The sequence below is a fragment of the Heterocephalus glaber genome, unplaced genomic scaffold (assembly GCF_053883595.1).
Source record: "Heterocephalus glaber isolate CG9 unplaced genomic scaffold, H.glaber_assembly_v1.0 deba00001509, whole genome shotgun sequence".
NCBI lineage: Eukaryota > Metazoa > Chordata > Mammalia > Rodentia > Bathyergidae > Heterocephalus > Heterocephalus glaber.
Genome location: NW_028258325.1, coordinates 2,541,010 through 2,548,872, shown reverse-complemented (window position 1 = coordinate 2,548,872; position 7,863 = coordinate 2,541,010). Strand labels below are relative to the sequence as shown.

The following is a 7,863-nucleotide window of genomic DNA, read 5'->3' as shown; positions in this document are numbered from 1 at the left end:
GGACAAGATACCCGACACCCATAGCTTTGAGGAGGAGAGGTTTATTTTGGCTCCCATTTCCAGAAGTTTCAGTCCCAAATGCTGAAACAGCACGGCAGAGGGGCCTGGTGGAGGAGAGCTGGTCACAGCATGGGGCTCAGGAAGCAGCGAGCAAGAGGAGGAGCCAGGGAGGGAGAGGAACCTCCAGGCCACGCCCCCTTCCACCCTCCACCAATCAGGCCCAGCCTGTGACACGAGCCCCCCTCCACCCCCCCTCCGAGACAAGGCCACCTTTTAAGAGAATGGAAAGACAGGAGACAGACGAGGTGGACATATTTTCAAATCACATTTCTGACCACTGTATCCAGCGTGTATACGATTATTCTTTCAAGCTCTCAAAGATTGGAGAAAGATTTACACCCCCATTCACTGAAGAGGAGAAGTGTTGTGCCCAGATCGCGAAATCCCCAAAGACCACCAAGAAGCCGTTTTCGATGTAAACACACGAGGGTCGTTTACTTAAGCTCGAGCAGGGGCACTCAACCGTCACCGACGCAGCGGATCAGGATTGAGAGCCCCGAATTTCACATCAGCAGGGGTTTTATTGTGGCTACCGCAAGGTTTGGGGATGTTCCATTTAGCAGTTACGTGATTGGTTGATATTTAGCAAGCATGGGGGGTTGAGGGGTGGCTACATGTAGAGTTTATGGGAAAAAGGAACAATCAGCACATTGACAGAATGTTTTATAGATAATGGGCCTGGGAGCATCTGTTTTCTGGGCAGACAGAGGATTGAGTTAGGAGCTGTGTCTCTTTTTTTATCTGTTGTCCCACAGCAAGGACATTTTATCATTAGTTTATGGGCACAAAGGAGACTAGGGGAATAGTTGACTTCAGTGAAGTGGAATTTATGTCAAGGCCATTTTACTGTCTTATATTTAAGACGGAGTCAAACTTTAAAATGGAGTTAGTTAGGTCTCACAGAAGAAGGTGACAAATAAGTGAACGGGGGGGGGCAGTGCAGAGGAAGACAGAGGGGTGATCTTGGGTGCGTTCAATGAGAGGCACAAGACTCCCTGAGAGGATCTCGGGGCCTAAGCTGGGACAGTTTAAGCCACCAAACAGACTCAGATAGTACCAAAGAATAAATTTTGAAACAGAACCCAAAGAACCCAAAAGGATAAATTAAACAGGCTGCATCCACAGCAAGGTCAAGAACTACTTCCACGAGTGCTAGATGGAGACGGACAGCCCTTTCTTTCCAGAAGAACCCTAGTAATAAGCATGAGGGCACACGGGTGAGACCCAGGCAGAGGGCACGGTGCCCAAGTGCCACCAGGTGACTGTACAGCTGTCTCCTATCCCGCTCCCCCACACTTGGCAGGCAGAAGCAGTGGGTTTGCGCAGCCCCAAGGCAACTCTTCCAAGTCCTCTGAATGACAAAGGAAAAGCTGTGACTTTGTAAAGGAGAAAACTGGCCAGGAGCCTGTGTGTGCCGTAGGGACCCAGGCCAGCAGCACTGCCAGGCTCTCACCCTGCAGGCAGGACCCAGTCTGCCCCGAGGGGCAGCAGACCCACCCCAAGCACGGACTCGGGTCTCAGAGCGCATCCAAGCCCTAGAGTCACAAAGGACCGGGAGACACAGGTTCTGGCACAGGGACCCAGGGCATGAAGGTCCAAGCAAGGTGGATCCGATCCAGTTCCGGAACAGAGAACTTCTGCGGGGGACTGGGACACCAGGGAGAAGGCTGTAGCTTTGGAGCAGCATCGTACTGGTCTTCACTCCAGAGTCCTGTGGTCACGCTCGGTGTTGCACTTAGGAAACCCCGGGGAGGGCCGTCATAGAAATTTCTGTACTATTCTCGAAACCTTTCATAAATCTAAAGTCACCTCCAAGTAAAACGCTAAAACATGATGGAAAAGAGCAGAGTTGAAGCACCCACACGGGCCAGTTCTGAGACTTCCTGGGCAGCCGCAGCAGCCTCGTGTGGGGAGCGGCAGTGTCGGAGGCCTGGAGAGAGCACTGCCCTCTGAGCGCAGCACGGGAGCCCCCTTTCAGCAGGGCAATTGCACGCCTGCAATCTCACCTGGGCCTGCACCTCACGCCTTATGAAAGCACTTGCTCAAGCCAGATGAAGGGCAGCTGAGGTCCCAGCCCCTCCGGAGGCTGAGGCAGGAGGATCCAAGTTCAAGCCCAGCCTGGACAGCGTAGTGACTATGCGTTCATCAAATCTCTTACAGCTGTGGGCAAAAAAGGGACTTGTGCAGTTTGCAAACGAAAATAACGCTTTAAAAGTCCCGCACAATTGCATGGCTGGGCTCTGTCTCTTGCTCTTTGCCCTAGTGGTACCCCAAGTGGAGGCCACTTCCTCACCCTGGGCCCCAGGGAAGATGGCTGAGTGGATTGGGGTCACCAGGAGCCGGGCTGTCCCTGCAGGAGCCAAGGACACAGGGCTGCCCCTTGCTCCGCTCCTCACCCATCACGTCCTGCCTCCCAGCCGCCCTGGCGCGTGGCCCCCTGGCTTGCGCTTCCCCTGGCTGCACCCCAGGCTCAAAGCCTCCAAGGCCCCTGCAGGGCCAGCGTGGAAGCAGCCCGGGCTGCCTGAGCTCTTGGCAAGAGCCGCCCCAGCTCCACCACAGCTGCTGTCTTCCCCAGAGCCCCGCGGCCCCTGCCTGACCCCATTAATCAGGCCACATCTGGTGATGGTGCAGCGCATCTGGCTCCTGTCTTTCCAGGAGCCCCATCCCTTCCAGGCTTGGCCATCAGCGCTGTGCCCTCGAAGGCACGTGGCTGTCTCCTCTTGGTGGCCACCAAGGTGCACCCTTGGGACCTGGCCTCTGAGAGCCAGCCTCGGGCTGCTGCCCAGCATCCCCCATTGCCTGGTGGGCAGGGACTGTCAGTGCAGGGGCCTCTGCCCTCTCCCTCCCGTCTCTCAGCTGGCCCTCCTGGCTGGGCACAGCGGCCCCAGGACCCCCCACAGGGCCCGGGGAGAGGAGGACAAGGTCACAGGTCACTGCGGTGCCAGGAGCACATGCTGGGAAGGGGAGAAAGGAGGGACATGAACCTCAGGGTCAGCCCAGACGGCCCCCAGCTGTCCTGTCCCTGCCCCCGTCTGAAGCCTGCAGGGAAACAGCCAGGGTCTGGGGACCCAGGTGACAGTGCCCGGGGGAGCAGAGGGAAGTGAAGCCCCTGGGAGCCACATGGACCAGGGACCCAGGCCTCAAGTGCTGTCCTTTGCCAGACAGAGAAGCAGGGGCTGGGCCAGGCGGGCGGAGATCCTGTCCTGGGGTCAGGGCAGGGTAACCAGCATGTCAGAGGCGGGAGCCGGGGAAAAGAGGAGAGTTCCAGAGAGGCACACGGGCACCCACTGGCCTCAGCTGGTCCCTGGAGAGGAGGCTGACCGAGGAGGGTGGTGAGGTCTCAGGCTTCCCCTCCCTCCCGGGGCCCCGGGGTCTGGGATGCTCACCTCCTGCCCACAGCAGCCTGCGCTGGGCCTGCCCAGAAAGCACCTGTGTGAGGAGGGGGCGATCACCGTGGCTCTGGGCCCCAGTCAGGTTCTGAGGACACTGGCTGTGGCTCCAGCGGGCTGGGTGTCCACCTGGGGGCTCCCAGGGCTTGGCTGTGTGGGGAGCCTGGGTCAGCGTGAGCATGTAGGGTGCTCGAGGGGCCCAGTAACCGGGTAGAAACCCAAGTTGCCAGAACCCAGGGTCCTGTCCAGAACCGACGTGCATAAGCAGAAGGAGAAGTCCCAGGACGGCATTCACAGTGGGAAAAGCAAGAGAGCAGCCAGAGCAGACGGACTCTGCCACGGCTGGGGACAGTGGCCACACGGTGAGAACGCGTCCAGGTCACGGGCTTCATTCCCCACAGTGGCGGCCAGCAAGGGTTCGAAAGGAAAATGACTGGGCCGTCCTGATGGAGAAAAACTCAGGGTCACTGTATGCCTGAGCCCCAATATCAAAACACCTGCGCTTCCCATCCATGTTGCAGATCCGTTTCTCATCAGGATTTAGGAAAAGTTACTCAGGGTTTCAAACACTTTGAATTTGAATTGAAATTTGAAAACTTGTCTATTTTCCTTTGTGCCACCACCCAAAGAGAGGGTTGCACGCTGTCCCCTGGGGCTCCCAGCGGATGGGGTCCACGCTCTTGGGGGTCAGAGGCAGCCTGGTGTGGAGAGGCCGGGGTGGGGTATCCAGGCAGGGTGGGAATCGGGGTGCAGGCTGTGGAGATGGAGGAGGCTGGCGGGGCTGCTCCCTGGGCTCCCCCCGGCCACAGGGAGGGGCGGGCCTACGACCCCGCGCCTGCCCCGCTGCGTCCTGTGCTGGAAGCTGGCACTGGGCAAACTTGTTGCTGGCGGATCCAGGGGCCCTGGGCCGTGACACTTAGCAGGGAAGCAGTGTCCCTGGGGGGCCATTGAACACTTCTGAGCACTTAGGAGCGGTGACCTCTCCTCAGCACCCGCCCCTTCTCAAGATGCCTCCCTCCCAGCGGGACAGCCCAGCAGGGACACTTGGCCAGCTGAGCGCAGCTGGGGCGGAAATGGGTCTGTGCATCCTGGGAGAGCGAGGGTCTAATGCGCATTGATCGCCCTCCAGCTGAGAGGAGCCCAAGGCGGCAGGGACTCTGTGACAGTGAACAGACACCAGTGCCCAGACTGAATCCTCCTCTCGAGGACCCCTGTGAGTGTGGGCAGGCGCTCCAGGGCGCCACCTGCCGGTCCTCACACGCTCACCCTGTGCCCTGCTCTGCTGGGTCCCCACCTGAGGACATTTCTCACCCTGGTCCCCCGCAGCGCCAGCACACACACAGGTGCCTCTGAGGGCATCCGGTGGCCCATCCTGGTGACCCAGGGCGAGACAAGAAGGGACAGGCTGAGCAGGTGCTGTCTGTGTTTCTCGCTGAGCCTTGCTGCAACCCAGGGCCACCCCACTTCTGTCTGTCTGTGGCCTCAGGGTGGCGCGGCCAGGCTGGAGCTGTGCTCCGTGGGTGAGGATGGGAACCTGGCCTAGGGGAGACTGCAGAGTGATGGAGGTTGAGGTGCCAGGGGGTGACGGGCAGGAAGGGCAGGTGTGCCGTGCACGACTGTCCTGCCCTGTCCTTCCTGGCTCCTTGGCAAAGCGGGAAGAGGACAGCTCAGTGCCCAGGAGGCGCAAGGGCCTTGTGTGTCCCTGCAGTGGCAGGAAGTGGGTGACCCTGGGTGTGCGGCAGGGGGCCACTGCCCTGTTTCTCTGAGCCCGGGGCCACCTGTGGCGCTGTGGGCAATGCTCCCTGGGTTCTCGGGTCCCAGGAAACAGCGGGCAGCAGGTGAATGTCCCTCCTGGCCACTGCTCTGAGGCCTGGCACAGGCTGAGTGTGGAGCCCCCTCCGGGTGTGTCACGGCCGGACAGCAGCTGCCCTGTGTTGTGTTCTGAGAACAGGTGGGCTCTAGGGAATGTTGGCCTCACCCCTGCCCACCTGGGACAAGTACAAAGGTGCTGCTGGCCCCTCTCACAGACCGGAAGGGAGTGTTCAGCGTTTACTAAATACGCCGGCCCCTCAGGGACTGGTCTTCAGCCAAAAAGGTCAAAATCCAGGTGGCCAAGCCACACCTAGGAAGCCCCCGTGGCTCCCCCGTCCTCCTCCCCCAGGACAGAGCCCTGGCCTGAGTGTTCTCCTGTCCTCAGGCCCCGCAGCACCGTCCCCTCCTCTCCCACCCAGCTGAGTACCTTTGGTGCCTTGAGCCCTGGGAGGCCCCCACCCGCCCCACTGGACCCCGCATCCCTGGAGCCAGTCAGGCCTGGAGGGGTGTGGTTTAAATTAATATGGAGTTCAGGGAAGTTAACATGGAACCCACATATACAAAAAGCCAGATTCCCTGAAGTTCAAACCTCAGGTTACAAATCCTATGGCACTCCACTATTTCTAAAGCCAGGCATTGCCACATAAGGAAATCTCTGCCGTATTCATCAAACGAGGCGCTCAGTAGGAACTCCTCCTATTCGCAGTGTCCCTTGGACCATGCCAAGCAGCAGTTCATTAGACCTTTGAAAATGAATTCCTAAAATGCATATTTTTAGAAGCCGGAAGTAGTGATACGGGCCTGGAATCCTGGCACTCGGGGCAGGGAGTGAGGCTAGTGGATGGAAAATGTGATGCAGCAGCAGCTCTGAGAGGCGGTGAGCACCCCAGCGTGGGAGGCAAGCGAGTGGAAGGTGGGTGGACACAGGGCTGTCTGGCGGGAGCTCACCCTGAGTCTGGTCTGAGAGCTGAGGGCTCTCAGGTGCAAGGTGCTGATTCCACCAGCGTGGTGAAGCACCTACTGTGTGCTCTCCCTGCTGAGCGGACAGACAGCAGGGCAGAGCTGGCAGGCGGGAGGGACTCTTCCCAGGGCACCGAGTCCCTGGGGCAGGAAGTATACACTCTCATCTCACCAGCACGATGGCCAGTAAGGCACCTACTGTGTGCGGTCCCGTGCAGCCCATCCCAGACATGGTCTGAATTCCTCATTCAGTTTTCCCATCCTGAGGGTTCTGTGCATTTCCCCATGTCAAGATGGGGAAACAGGCTGGGGAGGAAAGACAAAGGGCCGGCATCTAAAATACAGTGGAGGGAGCTGGCTGGGCAGCTGGGTGGAGACCCCGGGACCCCAGCGCCACGCCCCTCCCTCTGGTTTGTGGCTTCTTCGCTCTGCACCACGTCCTCCATGGCTCAGCCCCTCCCTCCCTCCAGCCAGGACTGTGGTTTGGAAGAGCAACTCCCTGGCGACCACGGCTGAGAGCAGAGCTGTCCCAAGCCACCTCCCTCCCCACCCCGTGGCCTCCTGGGCTATCGCTCTCAGCTCTGAGTGCCTGGCGATTAATTGTTGGAAAGCACTTAGACACTGTCAGGCGAGAAGCGCCGTGTCGCAGCAACATTATTTCATTACCGTCCCTGGGAGACGAAGCCATCAGCCAGGGCTTGAAAACAGGACCCAGAGCCAGCAGTCGGGCCCCCTCCGCCCTGGGAGTAGCCCTCGGGAGCAGAGGGCGGTCACCTAGCTCCCCGCAAAGCCCCAGCCTGGACATACCTGAGCAGAAGATCAGGGAGGGTGGTAGTCACAGAGCACCAGGAAGACAGAGAAAGAGGGGGAGCAGGAGGACCCCAGGGGCTCCCTGCCCTCAGGCAGTGCCAGCCCCAGGAGTCCCCAGCACGCCAACAGCTTTGCAGACCTGGGGCATGGCAAGCTCCTCAACGGTCACATTCAGGACTTGGGTTCAAGCCAGTGTTCACTTTACCCGCAGATCCGGACACTCTCCGGGTGCCTGCCCGGTGTGAACAATCAGCTCACTCATTCACTGATTCATTCATCTGGCGATGTCACAGCCAGGCCTGGGCAGGTCTCGGGGACACAGGGGGCTGAGCCAGAGGCTGCCCGGAAGCAGCAGTTTGTTTGGGGAGCTGCCCGTGACAGCTGCGGTCTCCGACATGTGCCCCACGGGGTACAGGGGACAGTTAGGGTGCCCAGGGGAGAGGGGATGTGCTGGGTCCCCCGGCAGGAGGGGCGCAGGAGGGAGGGGAGGCTGAGGAGGGCGGGTACTGGCCGGGCCCAGGCCCTGGCTCTTCCTGTCCCTCCTGGGGCTCTGTTGGAGGGTGGCGTAAGCAGCACCCCTAGACAAGGGGGCTTTCGTCACGACCCTGTCCCTGCCCTTCTCTCTCTCCTGGTCTTGTTTCCCCCAGAACTAGAAGGACTGAGTCCAGCCCTGAGTGTCTCGGCTGAGGCCTCAGAGTGAGGTCTGAGGACACATTTGTGCAGGGGCGAAGGGCAACGCATCCCTGGCTGCTGCTTCTCTGTCCCTTGTCCCTGTTCCCTCCCCTGGGGCCCTAGGCAGCCAAGCATTTTATGGCCAATCTGCAGGCCAGGT

The 7,863-nt window shown here is 59.7% G+C and overlaps 1 long non-coding RNA gene across 1 annotated transcript; it reads right to left on the bottom strand.

Annotated features, from left to right (window-relative positions):
• Positions 1-467: 467 nt before the first annotated feature.
• Positions 468-7,289, bottom strand: LOC147825048 (uncharacterized). The gene is made up of 3 exons (XR_015441247.1): positions 7,029-7,289; positions 3,447-3,892; positions 468-2,220 (listed from the first exon to the last, which is right to left on the bottom strand). It is a non-coding gene; the product is annotated as an uncharacterized LOC147825048 (long non-coding RNA).
• Between the last annotated feature and the right edge of the window lie 574 nt (positions 7,290-7,863).